Genomic DNA, 23,795 nt, shown 5'->3' with positions numbered 1-23,795 from the left:
ATAACATTTAGCAATCTTGGATTCTCTCAAATCTCCATCACATTTCATTCTCGAATTCTATTTGCAATAATCATGGATTTTGGAAGCTTAACAGTGTGTTGTTGCCTCTGATACTCGAGAGATTGTGGTTTGTGTTATTGTCTGGTTATAATGAAGTGTCAACCAAGGAGCTCAATCAAAGGTTTGAGAGAAGGTGGTTGTTCCCTACTGATAGATTGTGGAGAGCCACTGAGGGGATGTCTTCTGAATGAGCTCATAATGACTTAATATGTAATGCCCCTTCTTCGGATATTCCTGTTTTTAGGCCTGCAAACAGTAGTAATCACTAAAAACTGATATTAGAAATATTAAGTATCAAGAAGTTACAATAATACCTAATCAATATATATCCAAGCATCATTAGTATTCAAATCAATACATCATAATATCGTTATTATTCGGATTATGGCGTATTCCTCATAGCCAATCACATAGTGAATTTCTTAGAAATACTTGCAAATAGCAATATTAACGTGGGTCATCTTGAATATTACCAAGAGCATGTAAGGGGGGGCATACTTACAACTTCCAGTCCACCTTGGAGGGGGGCCATCCTCCTTGATCAAGCTCAAGAGCATGGAAGGTGGGCCATCCTTCCATGGCCAACTTGATAAGAGTATGAGAGGGGGCCATCCTCTCATCTCTCGTGGACTTGGAAAGGGGGCCATCCTTTCTATTTGTCAGCATTCCACGGGGACGCGTCCCCCCCCTTTTTGGGCGCGTCCCCCCGTCAGAAACGTCTTGGGGACAGGGGGACGGGGACGTGACGTCCCCCGCCGTCCCGCCACCGCCACCCAAGCGCCGTCGGGACGCAGAGACGTCCCCGCGTCTCCCAGGGAGACGTGGAGACGTCTGGGCGTCTCCCAGAGAGACATGGAGACGCCTCCACGTCTCCTTGGGAGACGTTTGGGCGTCTCCACATCCTTCGAGAAACGTGCAGACGTCTCTCCAAGGACGGGGAGACGCCCAGACGTCTCCTGTCGCCCCTCGTATATGCAATGTTTAAAATTAAAATTTAAAAAAAAAGTGACTTTTTAAGTTTTTTGAGGGTTAAGGGGTAACTCTAATTGGACGTGGGCCGATAGAAAAATAACACCCGACGCCTTTAGAAAATAATAAAAGTATTTTTGGCCTCGTGGGGCGCTGCCCCTCGACCCCGCCTTGTATCGCAATAGGGAACGCGCAAGGGGCGCTGCCCCTTGACCCCAACTTGGGGGCGCTGCCCCCAAACCCCCGTTGAAAAATATAGGGGGAAACCGCGCCGATAGAAGTAGGGAAAATCTAACCTCCGAGTCTGATTGGGCTCCACATAACAACACAACTTAGAAATCTTGGTATTTAGATTTAGTATTTCAAATTTCCTATAGTCTCATTTGAAATGTAATTCTTACACTGTAATACTGTCATACATCTTTTCAAAACTAGTTTTTCAAGTACTATATGTATATGTATAACTATATCAGCACCACCACCCCGCCAGCCGCCTGCCGCCGTCCCCCCGCCGTCCCTAAACTTAGGCCCTTGGTCCCCCCGTCCCGCAAACGCATCCCCCCGTCCCCCCATCCCCAACGCCCGTGGAACACTGCTATTTGAAAGACACTTCCATAAATTCTAAATTGATTGCTTATGACACTTCCATAAATTCTAAATTGATTGTTATACTATTGCTAACAAAATATCTCTTGATGGATTTACCATCAAATTCATGAACCATCTTATTTAATGATTCTTGAGCAACTTGCTAGAATTATATATGTATATATATTGCTGGTTATATTTCAGACTTTGTTGATTCAGTGAACAATCCCATTGATTCTTCTTATAAATGATCTGAGCTTCTGTTGAATGAGCTGATGCTAGAATGGTTGAGGCTTGAATAGTTGGTGTTTGAATGATAGATATTAGACTGTTTGAGTTGATAGAAGAATTGATTAATCTTTGCTGCTTGCTGGTTTGATGATTGAGTGAATTGATAATTTATGACGATGATTTGCTGATTGATTGTTTGCTTGATTTGATAATTGATGATTGCTTTGATGGATTCATGAGTGATGATTGAATGAGTGCTGATTTGATTTATTGGTGAGTGATGATTGATGAGTGTCCTCTTGAATGCTTGGAATGATTTCTCCTAAAAACTTCATTGGTGAAAGAGTCACCACCTTTCATAAGAATTGAGTCACCACCCTTCATTGCTGCCTTTTGGATTATTTTTCAAATTGATCGCCCTCGGATGTCCACCTCAAATAAAACCTTCTTCCCTTTATATCTTCCAGTGTGCAGGAGAAGTCACTCCTCTTCATCACGTCTGCCCTTTGCAAGAGACAACCTTTCACAATTATCACTCTTTGAAAGAGTACAACCTTTCATAATTTGTGCCCTTTGAAATAGTTTCTTCTTTATTTTCTTCCTACTCCTTTCTATTAATCCTTCCTTGATTCATATGCTCAATTCTTTATTCCTTTCTAATTTGTTATTTATTTATTCTTTACTTGATGATCTATGGATGCCCTCCTCAAATGAAATGATCTCCCTTTTATATCTCATGTTTGAGGGAGTCACTACTCTTCATTTCATGCCTCTTGACCATTCATTAAACTTAATTAAATTTTAATTGTATTATATATATATATATATATATTTTATTATTTAATATTTATTATTAAATCCTATTTCAAAACTGGGACAGTACATAATATTTTAATTGATTTATCTTATGTTTGAGCTCATAATCACTGTATTAATCCTGCATCAATGTTACTTTAATGCTTATAATATGATCCCTGAGAATCTTATTCTGCAAATTACTTTTGTATTAAATTGATTACTGGTTTAGTTTGAAAATTATTCTTTAAAGGAAGCTGTTAAACTGTGTTTCTGGGCTGAGCAAAGTATGAGATACACTTGCAAGGAGAGTGCAAATGGGAACATTCTGCGTTGAGGTTGGTTTAGGCCTGACCTCATATTTAATCAAAGAACATTGTTTGTCCAAACCATTGTTATGAGACTTGCCAAAGACTCATCAAGTTCCTTGGCTTTTATTCCAAGCAATCTGAAATGAGGCCCGCCGGCTCAATTTGCTTGACATGCAGAGTTTTCTGACAGACTTGTCGATTTCCTGAATACTACCTGCAAGCCCTAATTTGAATTCTATCCCCTGCACTATAAACACAAAACTCTTTAGAAAAGAAAAATTCCTAAAAGCAAACACAAACACCCAAAACAAAAGACAGCGGACTCTCCCTCACTCACAGTAGCAAGTATCAAGCAGTAAAATTGACTTCCTTGGACCTTGAAGGGATTTGGCAAAAAGTGAAAACAGCCGCAGCAACTTATTTGGATGGGTCTCTAACCTTTTTGGAGGGAATTCAATATGCAGCAGTCACAATGATTTTTAAGAGGTATGTTACACCTACACTTACTATTTCTTTTCCTCTTTTTCATTTGTCTACCTCTGTTCTAACTTATCCCTCCATCATTTCATTTACCTCGTTCTCTTCTTTTTCCAACAACTGAACTCCTGGAACAAGGGGAAGAAACAGGAAAAATGCAAAAGGATAATAAGATCTTTTTCCTTGGGCATTGTAATCTAGAAATTTTGAATATAAAGTTTTTTCTTCCCTTATATTTCATTTTAAGTTTTTTGTACAATTCTTTTTCGACTCTCTAAAATACTTTCAAATCCTGGTATTTTTCCCGCTTTATTTGTAACCTACCTGCAAATTGTCATCCCACAAAGATTGATCCAAGCTGGAAGATGACATCCCTTGTCAGTGTAAAGGGGAGATTGTCTCAAATTATTGCAAAACCAAACTTAGTAGATGAGACTTTACTTACCTAAAATTGTACCTTGCTCATATACTTGACTTAGTTGTTTCTTTTTATACATAAGCCTAACCTAAAATTGTGAGAGGTGCGAGCTCAATTATAGAGCTTTAAGGAAAATGAAGTTAGTAAGAAGGAAAGAGAAGAGATGGGGCCACATGACAAACAAGTATTTCTAATCTTCCTCCATTCCCTTCACATTCAAGCACCAGTGTTGACCCTATAGTTCATATGGTTCATGGACTAGGATTAGATTCATGCCTTGTACCACATATTTATTCAAGTTCCCAACCATCCATTGATGGTGTAGGTTTAAATAAAGACAAAAAGCAACAAGAAATAGTTAAGGATTTAGTCAATGTGATTGGCATTATTGGAATGGGGTTCAAAGTCCCTAATAGTGAAGTAAAAAAAGGCTCAATTTTGAATAAGTAGTTAATCTGAGGTCCATTACTGGAGAGTAGCATGGAATATGGAGGAAGAAGAGGGGAACAAGTGATGTAGGGGACTCCCCTAACACACCCAAAACACATGCTCATTTACACCATATGAGGGTTACTCCACCCAAGATTAATGCATGGCATAACAAATAAAATTGCACAGAAATTGCAAGAATAGAAATAACTGATTTTCTATTACTTCAATACAAAGAAACACAAATATTTACCTTATGTTCCCTTGCGGCTGCTAAACTCTATTTTCTGCTTAAATTTAAGCAGTTAAGTGTTCCCATGCAACTTTAAAATTGTGAAAAAAAGGATAATTTAGAATCTTTCCCTATTTTGGTGGAGCAGCTATTGTTTAGGAATTAGAAATAAGCTGTGGAAGAAAAGGGGGCTGGAAATAAGCAGCGACTGCATATTAACAAAAATGCCACATGGCTCCACAATTTGCTTACCCTCTTTTTTTAAGATTTTATTTCTATTTTTTTTTTCAAATTTTAAGTGCCCAAATTATTATTAATACTATTAATACAAAATTAAAATGTTTTGTTGAAAAATAAGCAAAAAAGATAAATATTCATGGGGCCAGTTGCTCCACAAATAATTCCTAAAAATATTGAGCAACGGCTGCTAGCCAAAATAAACTAAGCAGCCACATGGGAACATGCCCTTAGAGATTACAGTGCTTAGCCTCATGGGCATTCCCAATCCTGCAAGAAAAACTACAACTCGACTCTCAAATGAAGGAGAATTCTTCTCAACTTTAAATAATCACTTCACTCTCAAATGAAGGAGCTTCTCAACTTCAAATTATCACTTCACTTTGAATGATTTACATCACTCTAGATGATCCACTCAACCTTGGATCAACTTTCAATGATCCAGTCAACTCTGGATGCTTAAACACTAGCCCAAGATTCTCTTTTATAGCATTCTTGTGCCTCTTGTAAATCCCACTCCCCCTCTTGATGAACAACACATGCCAATTAATAAATGCAACACATAGCCAATAGATGACTCTTCAACTTTCCCAAGAGGGCTCCTAAAAGGTGTCTTTTCAATTTTCCAAAGTGGGTGCCTAGAAAGGTGTCTTTTCCCTTTTTTTATGTAACCATTCAATAAATATGAGTGCATGACTCTCCCCCTTCCTTGCTCCCGCATCAAGAAGGGTATTTTTATGATTTTAGCATTTTAAATGATAGAAAAGGTGTCCCTTCTTGAAAATTATAATTGCCTTTACACATAGGCCACAAATATTAAATATTTTCAACCCCCATGCAAGGTCACTTTCCTAGGTACATGGAGACCTATAGATGCTTGCATTATTTGTATTTGCCTAACCTTAACTAAAATTTAAAATAACAACATTTTTAGATGATGCGAGATTGCCCTACACCCTTAGATGCTCCTGCATCAACCAGTATGTTTGATGGTTGTATAAATAAGAAAGACAATATATTATTGATTTTTCATATATTTTCCTAAGGTGGGATATTTTTCTGAAATCTATTGATGCTTTTAGGGTGGGCAAAGAATTCTTTTTTTGATTGATATTTTAAAGGAAATTGTGGCAGAGATGGGTGAGGCGATTGTGGTGCAATTCATTACATACGATGCAACGAATTGTGTTGCTACAGCCTACAAGTAGTCTACTTCTAGAATGCCCAACCCTTTTCCAAACTTGTTTCACTCAAATGCCTTGACTTTACATTGAAAGCTTGCAGCAAACTTTCTTGGCTTGATGACTTAATGAGCAAACAATGCAGAGCAGGTGGCTTATACTGGTGAAACCAACTGTGCAATCAATATCAAAATATTTACAATCTCTGTTTCAATCAAACGCTGCTTTGAAACACATGTTTGGTAGTGAGGAGCAGTACCAATCTTCATGCTCGAGGACCAATGCCAAAGTTGATGTTTTAGATTGTAACATTGATGAGCAAGGCTTTTGACTTCCAACAAAATTAATTCTAGAGGTAAGTGTTTTCTTTTTTCGTTCTTCTTTAGGTTGCTTTACTAGTCTTATATTTTTTTATTTGCTTATGTTCTCTTATTAATACTTGTTTGTATAATTGTATTTAACAATCCATTGAGTCTTTAATTCGCCTTCGTTATGTTTTTGATGGAAAAAAATCCTCAATAGGCTGTGTGTGAGAGCATGGTCAGGGACATAGTCATAAGGGCACATGTAGTGACAGAAAATACCGCACCATATGGAAAATTATTGATTGATGATGGCCCTATCAACTACGTAAGCTATTAATGTTGGGAATATTTTTCCAATTCTATCTCGTTTTCAGGGATAATGAGGAAATTTTGAGTAGGCTAAACAGTCATACAGTAGATGGAAATGGATTCTCAAATGATAGTAATGATCGTATCTAGGATTGAGATCTTCAGAGCTGCACAAGGAGACCTCTCAGGGAGCATCTCTTTTCACATCTCTGTTTATTTACAAGGACTACTCCCTATGCTCTGATACGAGGGATTCCCAGTTCCTATTGATCCCTTTGAAGAGTGCAGAAGTCCCAAGATACTGAAGGAATTTCTCTCACCTCTAGTGAATTATTTGAGAACTTCAGTTGCCTCAGAGGCAAAAAGGAAAGAGGATTAAAAGATCTGTTCTATTGCTGAAATTCTATCAATGATTTGTAACTTTCTGAAAGGTTGATGCAGGCTACTCCAAGTCTGCAATGTCTTCTGCAAATTTAGCCATTATTCATTGCTCTTAATTTGCAATAGAGAGCTGGATACTAAAGGAGATAACCGAATAGCAAATAATTTTACTTGGATTTATTTCTATATTTGGTTGAATCAAGCAAGAGGATGTTGTTCAATCAGCAAAATCTCACCTTTTTCCTCAACTATGCCGACAGCTTGGGCAAAATTGTGCAATCAAAGAATTATGCTTTCCACTAAATGTTGAGGAAGCTCATGGCTTGTGGTTGGATGCTCAACACTGTGCACTTAAAGCAATTGATTGCTTCTTGGTAAAGAATTTGAGGGATTCCCAATTCTCATTGATCCCTTAGAAGCGTGCAGAAGTCCCAAGATACTAAGGAATTCATCTCACCTCTAGTGAGAATGCTTTTGAGAACTAAGGTGTCTAAGAGGAGAAAAAGAAAGAGAATTGGAAGATCTGTTTTGTCATTGAAATTCTATCAACGATTTTTAACTCTTCCCCTGGTTGATGCAGGCTACTCCAAGTTTACAATATTTTCTGTAAATTTGGCCATTATTCATTGCTCTTGATTGGCAATGGAAAGCTGGATACCAAAGGAGATAACCAAACGGTGAATAATATTACATATGTTTCCACACTGGGTTGAGTCAAGCAAGACGATCTTGTTCAAGCAGCATAACCTCATTTTTAACTCAACCATGCTGATACTTTCATTAAATTCGTCCAAAGAATTATGCTATCCACTAAATGCTGAGGAAGCTAATGGCTTGAGGTTGGATGGTCAACAATGAGCACTTAAAGCAATTGATTACTTCTTGGTAAAGAAATTCCTTTGATTTGAATCTATGTAGATGAATGGATTAGGAAAGGTTTCTAATCACACTAAATCTACCAGCCTGTACGGAAAAGAGGGCTGCCATAGAGCTGTGAATGGATGATCAGGATGGAGTGCCATTCAATCTTCTCATAAGATTAAAAAAATCTGTCTTGAGAAAGAAAGCCTTTTGACTAGATTCACTTAACCATTCAAGAACTTAGGAGTGATTGGATAGTCAAGATTAAGTCTACCTTTTATAAATGCAGTCTAATACATTCAGAATATTCGTCCAACAAGCAACATAATTCTACTAGCAAGGGGCTTTGTTGGAATTTGGTAGGAAACATTCAAGAGCATCTTCTATCATTTTCGTTTTGAAACTTTTAGGGATGGTAATGAGGCCTTCATTCATTAGTGCACCCTTGATTCATCTTTTGATAGATTTCTGTCATATTTAGAGATAACGTATCCCAAGTACATGCGACATCCTATAAAATTCCACAAGAAGGCCATCTGAGTGTGCATGTATCTCATTTTTATGTACTTTATACTTTTCTCAAACTCTTCCCTTCTAGTCCCCCTAGAAGGGTAGACATATTATATCATTTGACTAGAAGGGTAGACATATTATATCATTCAAATTATTGTGGAACAAAATTCTTCACAAGTGCCATTAAAGCACTTTGCAAAGGTCAATGTTTATCGGAGGAAGGATGCTTTGAAAATCCAAAATACCCATTAATGGGTTAAGAGATAATAAGAAACTAGAAATGAAATAAATTTTGTTGGCTCCAAGGTAGGTGACAAGCAAAACTTTGATGTCGTTTCTAGGGGGAAATCCTGGAATAGTGGGAGCAGAATACATATTATGCGATGACAAAGGATAGTTCTTGTATGGTGATTCCCAGTTGATTAGCACTATATCCTAACAATGAATTAGGATGGGAGGTGTTAATTGTTATTCTTCTTTTGGCTTGCAAGGAAGGATATTGTGATTTGTTAGTTGTAATATCTGCAATAAAGAAAGGTGATAGTCTAAACTGGAGGATGAAGTCATATCTCAAAGAGGCAAGCATGTAGCTTAGTGAATTCAAGGTTGTTTATTTCTTCATTGTTATAGGGAACAAAACTCTACAATCAATATCCTAGCAAACAAGGGAGTAAAAAAATCATTATATCAACCATAGAGTATGGATATCCTTTTATGTCTACAAGTTAATATCCTCCAATGTAACTCGGATGGCTATTGGTTTGTGTGTATTACTGATTGTTTTTAATGGGAGAGGTGTGCACAATAGTTTTTGTGTGAAGGGTGGTGGTGAAGCCTCCCATAATGAGTAGATTAAGATTTTTTAAGGAGGGTGCAGCCCATCTGAGTTACTCTATTGGCTGTTTGGTGCGTTGTTGGATGTTTTATTGTAGATTGCTGATTGAGGGCTTTGGTAATGCTTGGGCTTCTATTTCATGGTGGAACCTAGATTCTGGTCTTCAAGGGATTCTTTGTGTGAAGGACATGTATCAAACTTGTGGCTGAAGAAAATATTCTATTGTCAAATGTGCATGCTCTCAACTTGCTAACATTGTGTTGGGTCTAGAGGAGCTACTAGGTACTGGTATATTCAGGACAAATGCTTCTATATCAGCAGACTTCAACATTAAACTGGAGATGACAATGAGCAGTGTGAAGATGAATTTTCAATATGCTGTCCTTCAATGCATCAGCAGATGAGGGCTTCAAGGATATTTGATCTTTGCTTCATGATTCAAGCATTTTGGTTCGTATTGTTGGAGTAATGTTGATGTGTTTTTTATGCACATGCGAACACAGAATAAAATACCAAGGTATCTTATCCTCTCTTAAACAAAGTTTCCCCGAATGCTGAAGGTTTCGCCTAAGGATCAATCGAGGCAACTCCAAGGTTCTGGTATGTAGGTTCTCTACATGTGGATAGGCTCAATTTGGTCTGATGTGATTATGCTGGAATCACAAGGGGACTTATGTTCGACTGCATGAGCGTTTAATTTGCTGGAACTTGAATCATATCTACTAGCTAGAAGATAAAGAAATGGCAAAAGATACAGGGTTTGGAGAATCTAATCTAAAACCTAGAATGCAAGAAGATGTATGAACGACTAGGTGGAGTCCTACTGGGCTAGGTCTTACCATCAAACTGAACAATTCAACACCAGCTTAGTGCGATCTTCTAGGGTAGTTTTGAAGATGTTCAAATCATCACTGATCATCATTCAAGTTAATGCATGACCAGTAGACGTGTAATGACTTGAGATTAAGCTCATTCAATGCCAGTTGACCACGCAGGGCACACTACAGTCAGCAAGAGGCTAGTGGTTTGGACTAGGCGGATTCCATGCGAGTGCATTCAATAACTTCCTTCATTCAATCTAATTAACCATCATCTAAAATGAAGATTCAACGAGAAACCATGCATATTGCAAAGAAACGACATATTTCACCATATCTTCAATGAAAATGGAGTTCATTTACAATCAAGGCAACAATTCCTTGCCTTATCTTCCTAATCTACTCTAATTGCTATTCTATTCACTATTCTAGCTACTAACTCTTAGCTCCTAACTATTAACTAATCTCTGACTATTAACCTTTACAAATGAAGAGCTAGAGCCTTATATAGAGAGCCCTTTACAATTCAACAACTCAAATTGGTTGAGAATGAATGGCTAGGATTACAAGATAGAAACCCTAATTAGGGTTTGTTACAACAAACTCCTTTAGCCAATAAGAAAATTACATTCCATGAGTGTGGACCAATAGATGTTAGGGGTAGGTGCCTCGAAGTTTGTGCCATCACTGGTGAGTTAGGTACATTGAATCTGGACATGCTGAGGTGGAGCTATCTGACTGGAGGAATAGTGACTGGGATGCCACCTTGTTTGATACTTGCTCATATCTCTTTTGATACTCAATTTGGTGATGCTGAGAAGCTAACTTTGATTAACTATTTGCCTCTTCAATGTACCTTTGCACTGACCTCGGTTGATCCTCCTTCGTCCTTGATGTACGCGATGGATGATGTACCTCTCCCTGACTCCCCTGTGTTTGATGAGGCCTCTTCACAATCAAGTCACTCCTCCTCTGGTAGCTCACCTCGCCTTGAAGTGTTTGTGAGCTCTTTCTTCTGATATTTTGTGGTTTCTCCATGTGGCAAAATGAGGTCCTTGAGGAAAGCCCGGTCTATTATGTGCAACTCTTTGAACACTTGATGTCTTCCAACTTTGAAGCACTTTGAGTCCTCCATGCATTTGAGGCGTCCTTAATGATGATGGAGCTGGAATAGGTCGCCCTTGTCCTGGCCTGATCTTCCTCCATCCTAATTTTATTAATCTACAAAACAAACAAAGGATGATTAAGTATACATGATATATTTGTTCTAACATAATATTTTTCACCTTAAATCATCAACAAGAAGGCTTTAGAATGAAATTCGCTTAGGATCCTCTCCAGGGACAAGCCCTATAGTGAAATTCGCTCTGGACCCTTTGGAAGGGTCAGGAGCGAAATTGGACAAAGTTGCTCAATTAGACCAAGATCAAATCATTTGCCTCCAAAATTGTTTAAGAATGGGTTCTGCTCAAAGACCTAGTCAAAACATTAGACCTCCTAGGAATTTCGCTCTGGACCCTTTGGAAGGGTCAGGAGCGAAATTAGCATTTTAGCTCAATTTTCACAATTTCTTTGCCTCAAATCTCCTTTCAAGGCAAGAATACATCAATCTTACGCCATGGGGACAAAATCTAGGCTTCAAACAAGGAGCAAAATAGTGTTTTAAGAGATTTCACTTTAGACCTTGGCCAAGGACAGGACCTATAAGGGATTTCGCTTTGGATCCTTTGGAAGGGTCAGGAGCGAATTAGCTATTTTGCTCAATTTTCTTTCACTTTCTCATCATTTTCTTTACTTCAGTTGTTTCCAAAGCATGATAACGTCCTAGTTGAGGTCCCAAGGCATGAAATTAGTCCATTTTTTAAGCAAAAGGGAGGGTCAGGAGCGAAATTGGACCAAGATCAAATCATTTGCCTCCAAAATTGTTTAAGAATGGGTTCTGCTCAAAGACCTAGTCAAAACATTAGACCTCCTAGGAATTTCGCTCTGGACCCTTTGGAAGGGTTAGGAGCGAAATTAGCATTTTAGCTCAATTTTCACAATTTCTTTGCCTCAAATCTCCTTTCAAGGCAAGAATACATCAATCTTATGCCATAGGGACAAAATCTAGGCTTCAAACAAGGAGCAAGATAGTGTTTTAAGAGATTTCGCTTTAAACCTTGGCCAAGGACAGGACCTATAAGGGATTTCGCTCTGGACCCTTTGGAAGGGTCAGGAGCGAATTAGCTATTTTGCTTAATTTTCCTTCACTTTCTCATCATTTTCTTTACTTCAATTGTTTCCAAAGCATGATAACGTCCTAGTTGATTTCCCAAGGCATGAAATTAGTCCATTTTTTAAGCAAAAGGGAGGGTCTTAGGAAAATTCGCTCTGGACCCTTTGGAAGGGTCAGGAGCGAATTTTGTCTTTTAGGCTTAAATCCATCATTTCCTCCATTTCAATTCACTTCTTAGGGCAAGAATATATCCACCTCCTCTCAACCATGCCTTAGGAACTAAGATTTTGACCTCAAACAAGGAGAAAATAGGTGTTTTAAGAAATTTCGCTCTGGACCCTTTGAGAGGGTCGGGAGCTTGGATGAATTTTGCTCTGGACCCTTTGGAAGGGTCAAGAGCGAAATTTGCAATTATGCTTAATTTCTTGACCTTTTCATCACTTTGCTTTGTTGAATACATCAATTCTTTCTTGATCATGCCATAAGGACAAAGTTTTCTATGCAAATTAGGACCAGGTTGAGAGATACAAGGAAATTCGCTCGAAATTGAGGTTTTTGGCTCAATTTTCTCATTTTCCCTTCAACTTTGCTCTCCGACTTGGTTTTTAGATCCTTTCTTCGTCTTAATCAAGTCCGTTTGTCCTCAAGGTGATGTCAATTCAATGCTTTTGATGACAAATTAGGTCTTTCTAAGGATTTCACTCTGGACCCTTTGGAAGAGTTAGGGGTGAAATTTGCAAAAATGTTCAAATTTTAAACCCTTTTCCAAATTTCAAAGTCTAGGCTTGGTCATTAGGCATTTCAAAGGGCCAAAATAGGTCAATTTTACATCAATCAGTGCCTAGAACCTCACCATTCATCAATTGGACCAATCTCAAACCCTCGAAGATGATATTCACTCACAAAGCTTCATTGACTTTCTCAAACTCAAACAAGACATCACCTAGGAACAAGAGCAAAGCCTAACCTAGAAAAGGCTTTCACAAAGACCTTGACCTAGACCACTTACTGACCCACTTCAACTTAAGCAGAGCCTGCTATCCTAATGATCTCTCTGGCAACTTTCACTGCAAAGACTAATAGCCAAGACTAGGCAATCGAGCAAACTAAACTAACCCTAGCAAACAAAAAGTAGGGGTCCCCATTTGCAATGGGGTGATGTGGGAATACGTCACAACAAGTAATTAGGACATTATCTAAGTATTTAATTAATTAAGTCCTTTAAGTACTTTATGCACTCAAGTTAAACTTAGGTGCTTTTATTTTTATTAATTTAGGATAGTAATAGCTTAAGTTCTCTCATTCATTATGATTGTGACACTTGGCAATAGCTAATTTAATCTTGCTTTAGGGTTTAGCCTAGGGTTTTATTCATCCTTTTCAATAGGATTCATTCATTCATTGTAACATAATCTTTTTGTGCATCAATACAAAATTCTCAAGTTGTTGAGCAAAGTATCCTTGCTTGATCTTTCTTTGTGACGGGTGTTGTGCTCGCAAATGATTTTTGGGATTGTGTGGTTAATCCATAAATCCAACATGGTATTAAAGCCAAGTTTGCTAAGTTGCTGTCCATATTCTTGAGGGATCCAGCCTTGAGAGAACTTTTTGTGCGCTTTGGGCTCAAATGGAGGTTGTGATCACGTTTGCAACGCCCAAAAACCTATAGATCAGTTGTCATTTTGTCAAAATCCGAGCAATTAAAGTTGTAGGTTTTTTTGCTAAGAGTGAGAAAATCGAGGCAAGATCCGGTGGCCAGCAACAAATTCGAGAACTTTAGGATGAATCCGACCTAGCCATCGTACTCAGATTAGCTGAAAACCCCAGGAACACTTGTTGAAATGCCAAAATTCGAGTTGGGCAAATTTTGGGTGAAATCTTTTTGAGGGTTCGTTGTTCAAGGTCAAATTCAGTACAAACTATATGGGATCCATATGGTCACACATCTTTGCACAGGGTCATGTTGTAACCTTTTCACACATCACCCCATTGCAAACTGGGACACCCTCTTTCCTTCTTTTTGTGTCATGTTAGTTTAGGGTTTTGGCAGTCATGCAACAATTTTGAGCTTTTCAGTGCCCTAGTCTCAAGTTTTGATGTGATCATGCGTAAAGTGCTAGTAGGGTTTTGAGTTTTGAATAGGATCAAGTGTATAAAATGTTAGTTTGTTAGTGTGATCCTAATTTTGTTTAAGTCTGGATTTTGAGCGTAATTGAGTTTAAATGAGTCTAGGTCGGTGATATTTTTGTGCCCAAGTGTCAAGAGGTCCTTTAGGGGTTGCTTTTTTGCTCCTAGTAGGTAAATCAAGTCAGAATTGCATTTTACCCCGATGGAATCCCTATTCTCTTGCTCAATTTCAGATAATTTTGACTAAGTCTCGATGCATATTGATGAAATTTGACATCCAGATGTTTTTGAGTGCGAAAATTATCAAATTCCCGATGGAAAACCTTTAATTGAGGCCTAAAAATTAATTATCCTAATGGAGAATGTTTTTCCCTCAAGTTTTTGGACAAATTTCCAATGGACTCTGATTTTCCCCATTCAAATTCTTGATGAGGGGTGTCTTTCCCCAACTGTCCTGACATTTCTCTTGATGGACCACGTTTTTCCACTAGGAGGCCCAAAATTTGACTAAGTGTTGGAAATTTTCCTGATGAGGTGTGAATTTCCCCAGGAATGAATGATGAAGTTTAATGCGGACAAAATTCTTTGCCCTGATGGGGTCGCTTGTGAATGAATTTAATTGAAATAAATGCAAAGTGTTGTCCAGATATGGATTGATTTTCCCCAGCTGGCTTAAATTTAATGAAGGTGAATGATTTTAATGACAAGTGTGCGCACATTTAATTATTTTTGCCTTGTTGCAAATTATTTAATGATTAGCAATAATTATTTAATGACAAAATTTATTATCCCAAGGCAAATCGATTTTCCTAGGCAAGTATAAGAAGGCAAGTTTTATCCCACATTGCTTGTGTGGTGAAATGTTGAGGTGAAAAGGTGAATAAATATACCTGGCCAGCAATAGAATAATATTATATTTGCTGATGTGACTGATTGAAGACACCATTTGAAGGCTGATTGGAGTTTCTAGTTGGGCGATTTTTGCCCAAGTGTCATTTTTTGACACCATTGTTGAAGAAAGTTGCAGATTGGAGAGGATTATTTGCCCAATAAGACCTGGGCGCTACCATTAGAGGGAGCTACAGCGAGTTTGGTGGCTGATTAAGCCACATTTCTGCAAATTTGAGGATGGTGCCATGATTGGAGGGGCTGTGATTTTGTTTGTAAGGCAGAGTATGCCACATGTTGGGCGATTTTGTTGATATTGCTGGGCACCATTGTTGATGAAGGGGCTGCCATTGCACTTAGATCTGAGTTAGACGCCATAGCTAGAGATTGTTTGAACACCATTGTTGGCTGGAACTTTCATTTCCAGATTTAATTTTTCATTTCCAGCCACTCCCACATTTAGGCGATTTTGTTTGGGGGCCATTTTTGAGAAGTTTGGAGGTGTTTTCTGAGGAGTCCATTGTTGTTACAATCTGAAATTCCATAGTTGCGGGTTGTCTTCAGACTTAAATTTTTCTTACCAGCCCTCTACTAGAGCCCATATTTAGCCATTTTGACCCTTGGAGAGATTAAATGAATCAAATGCAAACATTTCACATGGCTGCAACTACTTCAAATGACTGATTCATGTTAGTTGCAGGTTGTCTTCAGCCTTTTGGGCAGCCATTGTTGACCTTGGAAGGTGTATTCAGACATATAAAATTGAAAATCAGACCTTCTCTCACCTTTTCTAAAGAGAAATCAGACTTTTGGTATGCATTCAAACACCATTTTGGACAATTTTCTGAGTATACCAGCTTGTCTTCAGACTTAGTTTTTATAATCAGACCTCATACAAGTCTGAAAATAAAGGTTTATGAGGGTTTTGTACCCTATTTTTATCAAATTCTCATTCTATTTTCAGTATTCATGATAAATAAGACTATAATTTCTGATTTTCATTCCTAAATTTGTCAAAATCATTAGAAATCAGAACTCATACAATTCTGAAAATAGGTTATTTAAGTAATTTTTTCATGATATTGACTTCGAGTTTCCTACAGATGCCATGTCTAAATCAGGAATCGGCATGAGGAAGAAACAAGTGAAGATAGTACAAGAGGAATTCTATTCGAATTTGTAGTTGTCCTCCCAATGGAAGAAAATCATAGATACAAATATGGAATTCATGGACATGGAACGGATGCAGCAGAGGATGTTCGGAGTGAGGAATCAACTTCCTTCTCCCCTTTCCGCCAATATCATGAAGAGTGGCATATACCAAGCGGCTAGCTTTCCTCCATCCATACAATGCAATGAACTTATTTTGGGGTGTGCAAGGCATTATGATCCAATTTCCAAGATGATCCGATCATCCAAAGGGGCAACTCTTGCCTACCTCGCGGAGGATGCAATTGCGGAAGTATTTGGAATTCCTAGGAGTGCGGATATGAAAGAAAGAACCAACGATGAGTATGAAGCCAAATATAAGAAGGCGGATGCGTGCATGACAATTGTGAATAAAGAATGGATGATTGAACCAAGGCCTCACCATTCTAAGGCACCTAAAAGACTTGTGTACGGATTTTAAAGATGAATATAGTGACCTAATATTCTTGCTCAATCGAGTGATGGGGATGCCTCATGGTGCCTTGTTCGAGGGTTGGATGTTCTATTTTATCGAGGATTGTATGAGAGGAATAGTGGTCAATTAGGCCAAGATTACAAGTGACAATATTGAGGAATGTGGAAAAGACTAGGTCATTCGGCATGACTTTCTACCTTGTATACATGCAAGATTTGTTTAATATAAGGGATTGATATGCAAAGGCGAAGTCGGGAATGGACCAGGACAATACAGAAGTTATGAATGTTATCCACAACTTCATATGCATAAAATTGAAGACTACAAAAGGGTGAACGATGCTTTCACCATGTACATTACAAGAATGTTGCAAGGCAAGATCCACAAACGGATGTCCAAGGAGGCAACCTGACAAATAGAGAAATATGGATCGCGGTACATACAGTTTCCCACCTTCACATTCCTACGGATTCAGGGGTTCAGATCCGCACCTTACAAACTTCCTAGGTATCCAATTGATAAGATGATCCTATAAGTTTTGGAATTGATTCAATCCAGAAGGAGAAGCACAGAACAGGGATAACTTTCCCTATTGCAATGGGAAAGACTTTGGAGGTGTGCCACACTGCCGTTGCAGCTAGTTTGGTGATTGATGAGCTTGCATTTTATTGCCTTGGAACTTACAAGAGCAGAGATAGATTTGATCCACATAAGAATGTTGTAAAGATCAAGGGAGAAAGATTCACACATAAGATTGACATTGAGGATTATTGGGCTAATCTCATGGATGAACATGCAATAAGAAAGAGGATGTGGTCCACAATGTCAGTTGATTTTATGAGGAAATGTGAACTTTTTTTCATTCCAGATCAAATAGTTGATGATAGTGATCATACTCATACAATATGAAAATGAAGTGAACGTGCCTATCCTATTTGCCTAGTTGGTCACGGCTGGAGGTGGTGGATTTGAATGTTTTTATGAGAAAAGTGGATGATTTTTCCAAGGAATGGATAGACAAGTATATGAACCAATTGAGAGAGATGGGTGTTGCTTTCAACTATGAGAAAATGAGACAAGAGGAGCCTTCTCTTGAAGACGATGAAAGAACAATCAGCGATGCAAAGATATATCATGACGAGGAGAGTCACACTCCTAAACAAAGGAAGGGTATGCCTGGAGAATCTGAAATGAAGGGCAAGGAGGCAGTCAGTCAACAATCAAAGAAGAAGAAACAAAAGCCTAGCACTCCTTTATCCATCCCTAGTTCCTCACTAGTGAAAGAGAGATATGCCAGAGAAAAGCAAAGAGTTTGAACAATGCTCTAATATAGTGATTTTACCAGAGAATATTCGGGAATTACATGCTATAGCAACATCGACACCACAACATGAAGATGAAGACCAACCAGGATCTCCCACTGTCCAGTTGGAGGTTGCCTTGGGCAACAATGTCTATGATTTGACCAAGGACAAGGAGATGGATGATGACTTTATCTTAGCATTGAGGGGACTTGATCAGGAGATGTTTCTTGATGATGGGATGGATATTTCCACTATTCCCGATTTGTTGTTGTAGAGCATGGAGAAAAGGAAGATGATAGGGACACGACCTACTGAAGATATTGATGATTATTTAGCGAGGACAAACAAGGAGAAAGAACCAAAGAAGGCTAAGATATTTTCCAAGATTGCTAGGAATGAAACAAGTGTGCGCATTGTACAAGTGGTTGTCCAAGTGGGTAATATGAACAGAGTTGTGGCTACTCCCATGGATTATCAGATTACTACGATTGACCTTGGACCAACCACACATAAGCAATAATTCCAGGAGTTAGATGACACAGTCTAGGCAATCAAGGCATGATTGGATAGAACAATTGAGAAGAAAGATATGTTGGAAGTTGAGAACAGGAAACTCAAGGAATATATTGAAAGGATGAATCGCCATGAGGATCCTACCTTTGTCTCACCTATCGCAGTTGATCGTTGATTTCCCTTCGATCATGAGGCAGCGAGGAATATACATACGGAATTTGGAAAATGGATTGAAGATATTACAAACAAGCAAATGATTTCCTAGCTCAATTTGTCTAAGCATTTGACAAATCGTCAATGCTTATGTTTAGGATACAATATTTGGAAGGAGTTTGGGATGATTTCCAGCATGTACTGGAGAAGACAATTATGCGCCTCAAGGTGTTGAAGTGAATCACAATGTGTTCTTTGATTCATGAGGGAGTTGTGCACGAGAGATATTTATGATTTTTTAGGGGTGGTATTGCTCCTTAGCTATGAGGAAATCCACTTATGACCATGCCAAGCAGGATTGTGCTGAGATGGAAGGATCAATTCAGGAAATTCAATCAAGGATATTTACATCCATTGAAGAATTGTTAGGGGTAGATGTCAGTGCTTCCAGCGGTCTACACTTAGAAGAGTTGAGAGAAAAGATGAAGTTCATGTACTTTAGTCGGTTGGATTCTTTGAAGAAGAATTAGATTGATGATTTGGTCACCCTGCTGATCCATATCCACAGTTTGCAGAAGCTTATGCTAGATTGGGAGAATGCCTTTGATTCTTGTTCTGATGCATTGGATGTGATTGATGCACAACAGGAGGCTTTGCCCAACATCACCATGGAGGAGTTAGATTCAGTTTTGGCTAGATTCTTGGAATATGCTACTAGTGAGAGGAATGCTGGTCGGAAGATTCCCTATTTGATGACCCATTGGATCAAATGTTGGTGATTCCTTTTTTGATGTAAACCCTAATTAGGACAAATTTAGGGTTGTGTTGGCATGATCTTGGCTCTTGATTCTAAATGAATCTTGGCCATTCATTTCTTTTGAGACTCTATATAAACCCCATTGCCTCTCATTTGTAAGGGAGAGATTTTTGAGAATTGTCACCTACATGCTACAGATTTGAACACAATCATTGAAGTTTGGTCATTTGTTTAAGTGTTGTATGCATTTGTGGTTCTCATTGCCTCCAAGTTAGTTTAGAATTTGTTTCAAGCATTTTAGATGAATGAAAGAGTTATTGAATGCATTTGTGTGGAATCCATTTAATGCATACCTCTAGCTTCTTGTTGATTGTAAGTTTGGCTTGCGTGGTCAACTAGGATTTTATTGAACTTAACTTCAATTGTTGCATGTTCGTTGGTATGCATTGCCTTGATGGTATCGATGTTTGATGGTGATAATTTGAACATCTATGAAATTTACCCTAGATGATTGCACTAAGCTTGTGTCATTGTTCTTTGATGGTGAGACCTTGCTTAGTAGGATTCCATCGAATTGTTCATTGCCTCTTGCATTCTAGGTTTTAGAATAGAAATTCTCAAACCCTATCCCTTTTGTCTTTTTATTTTATTTTTAAATCCTTGTTAGATTAGATCAAGAGCTATATTGCAAAATCCTAAGTCATCGGCATAACCTATTCCAATTCCAAATCCATGAAAAGATCTCCAAATTTGAACAATTACTTAAGTCCCCAAGTGAAAACAACATTTCGCTTCAAGCCTTTGAGTTACCCACATGTCAAGAACTAAAGGTAGAAACCTTGGAATCGTCTTAGTTGATTAGATATTTAGCATCTAAGGTGATTTTGTTCAAGGGAGGGTAAAATACTTTGGTATTTTATTCTGTGTTCGTATGTGCATAAAACACGCATCAACAGGTCATACCAATTTTCATCGCCCCTACACAAGATTTTTTTTAACACGTCATTTAAAAAAAAAAATAATTAAAATTTTGTAAGTTTTCAATTTTTTTGAAAAATTCAAGGACCCCTGCACAGGCAGTTGTACGCTTGTGCAAGCCTACCAAGCAGGTGACTTTAGCAGGTCACATCATACATGTGCATGCAAGGAATATTCCCTAACAAGTATATTTTGTGCCCAATCAACATTTTTCAACAAGTCGATTTTTTCCCTCATGAGGAGGATTTTTTTTGGCCAAAGGGAATATTCTATAGCATATTTTGTTGATGTCAGCCATACCGTCACCCTTGGAGTTCCCTTCTTGCCCTCTTTTTGCATTTTGACCTACATGTGGTTTTTTGGCCATAACTTGGTCATACAAGCCCGAAATTGAGCAAAGGAGACATCATTGGAAAGCTGGCTTCGAGCCCAAACCAATGGTGCTGAATTTTTTTGCAGATTTTGCTCCTGGTGATTTCTACAAGCCTTTGAAGTGAGATCTAGCTATTTGTGCTTGGAGGGCCATAACATTCACATCTAGGCTCCATTTTGCACAATTCTTGTGACATTGGAAAGCTAGTGCCATCCTCTACACAAATCTCAAGCCTTTTTTTCCAAAATATTCACTAGGTATTTGCTATTTTAGTTAGATCTTAGCTCTAGTCTTTTGGGTTCCTTTCTTGGAAAATGTGCAAATTTGTTGATCTTTTTGAGATCCAAGTGAATTTTTTTGGCATTGCGAGACTCTATATTGCCGTATTAGTCCATTTATGTACTTTTTTTTCATTCATTTGTCATGGATCAAAATCATTTTACTCCCTTCACTCCATTCAACTACTGTAGTTGGAAAAAACAAATGGAGATTAATATGAAGAAACATGGGTTATACAAAGTGACCATGGGTACAAAACTTGAGCCTACAGGTGCTGCTAGAAGAGAAAGTGGTTCAATAGGTGTGATGAGGCTTTTGGGACATTATGCATGTCTGTATTTAGATCTTCTTTGTGATGGTGAGTCTTGCACCACATCCAATCACATTTGAACATTAGATTCTTTGTTTAGGAAGCAAGATACATCAAGGGGATTTCAGTTCAAGAATGAGCTTATTGGCTTTAATCCTACAGATTTTGATAGCATCCAAGACTTCTTCACCAAACTCAAGTCTCCCAGATTACAGTTGCAGCAGTGAGGTATTATGAAAGAGGACTCTCAGTTGATTCTCCCAATCCTAGCCAAGCTTGGTCTTGATTATTCAGTTTTTGTCTCTACCTTTTATGCCAGATGCATTTGGTGCCAGTTTGTTGACGTGTATTTTGTACACAATCATACACAGAATAAAATACCGACAGGCATCTTATCCTCTCTTGAGAAAATAGTCTCTAACTGCTGAAGATCTGCAAAAAGGATCAGTTAGGTGGACTCCAAGGTTCTTTTAGTGGGGTCTCCACGTGTGGACAAGCTTTTTTAGTGGTATGATGTGATTTGCTGTTTCCTTCAAGGCTTCTTACGGATTCAATAGTTCGAAGGTTTCACTAATCTAAAAGGAACTTTCAAAAAAAATGGAAAAAGATAGGGCTTAAGAGGTCTAATCTAGCCTAACCCTATGAACGACTTAGCATGAATGAGATTTGGCAAGACTCAACCAACTTCAATTTTGCCATAAGATAACAACTCAATTGAAATTAGTGCGATCTTCTAAGGTAATAATGGTGTTCAATGCATCAAAGACCAAGGACACTACTATGAAGGTACATATCCTAGATACAAAAATGCTTGAAGGTTAAGGATGCAAAGTGTTTTCCAGTCGACCACGCAAGGCGTTCCTACAATCAGCAAGAAGCTAGTGGTTTGGATTGCGAATCCTACCAAATATCAAATCTCACACTTAGTCTTTCAAATTAACAAACTACTTTGATTGAGCGTGATTCAAGTACATCCAACAACCATGAAGATAACTTAAGAAATTTGCAACAAAACACCATAACTTCAATATTTTATTGATTTCCAAGTCATCATATACAACAATTGCTTGAACTTCTCTCTTCAAGACTCAATCTTGCTACAAAAATAAAAATTGCTTACAATTCTAATCTCTCTATTTCACTCTTAACTCTATTCTCTATTAACTGACTATTACATTACAAATGAAATGAAAAATGGGGGTATAAATAGCATCCCCAATTACAATGAAAGGTCCAGATCGAAAGCAAATCAACGGACAAGATTATGACACCTAAACCCTAATTAGGGTTTATTACAAATGACCTCCTTTTTACTGAACAATATTAAATACATAGCCAAATATTAAATTTGGCACAAAAATCTAGGAGGTATCAACCAATGAGAAATAAGATGTCATGTCATCTGCAACAACCTTTCATCTAGAATCTTATTCCCTTTCCAATTTTCCTTCTTAGCATATGCAATGAATTTCGTCACGATTCCTTCGATTTCTGTGATTGGAATCTCGGGAAGATTCTTGATACTCTCTTCTAAGTGGATAACCTGATCAAATGCATCTAGAAGAGCTGTGTCCCAAGTAGGTTCAAGTTCCTTTGTTCTATCAATCAGGAGCATGGTGGCATACATCTGATCATACTGCTCATCTGTAACATCTGCGTCCTTGCGAAAGATGATAGTGATTCTATCCTCAAACTCTTGTAAATCCACATCTGTCTCGACCTCGATCCTCCTGCCAAGAATGGTACGAAGTACCTCAAATACTCTGTCCTGGATCGGATTGATCACCTCCTCAACTTGACCACATCTAACACTGATGTCCTCAAAGAGAACACTCTTTATATGGAGTAAGGTTGACCACTGAAACAAACTGTGAGAATCACCTTCTAAGATCCTCTCTTGTGCTAAAATTCTTCTAGATGTATGTCTTATAACTTTCAAGACAGGGATGACAACGTCCTTGGTATGGGCAAATGCAGCTACTGTTGCCATCAATCTGTGGATTATCTCAAGAACTTGGATAACCTGATGGGTGATCTTCGACATCCTTGTAATAAACTCAATGGCCACCGTGTGAGATCTATCCATCCAATTACATGTACGCTGAACCATATTCCTGAATCTTTCTGCTTCATTAATCGATTGAAGGGGCAATGCCTGCAATGGTGATCTAACTGGATCCTGACGTCCCAAAGGTTCATTGATGTGACTGAAATATGTCCTCCATGCACCGACCTCTCTCTCGAGCTTTCTATTCTTTTCTACTTCTTCTCTAAACTTATCCTTCAATGCCTCAAATGTGTCGGTGGCATCATCTAAAGTCTGC

At 38.2% G+C, this 23,795-nt stretch overlaps 1 protein-coding gene across 1 annotated transcript in view; it reads left to right on the top strand.

The window, feature by feature from the left end:
• LOC131076269 (tyrosine-protein phosphatase RLPH2) overlaps positions 1-23,795 on the top strand; it is a 61,996-nt gene that overhangs the window by 11,459 nt on the left and 26,742 nt on the right. The window lies entirely within an intron of this gene.

This window comes from Cryptomeria japonica, chromosome 4 (assembly GCF_030272615.1).
Source record: "Cryptomeria japonica chromosome 4, Sugi_1.0, whole genome shotgun sequence".
NCBI classification, from domain to species: Eukaryota; Viridiplantae; Streptophyta; class Pinopsida; order Cupressales; family Cupressaceae; genus Cryptomeria; species Cryptomeria japonica.
The sequence above is the reverse complement of the archived record's forward strand: the minus strand, read 5'-3'. Positions and strand labels throughout refer to the sequence as shown.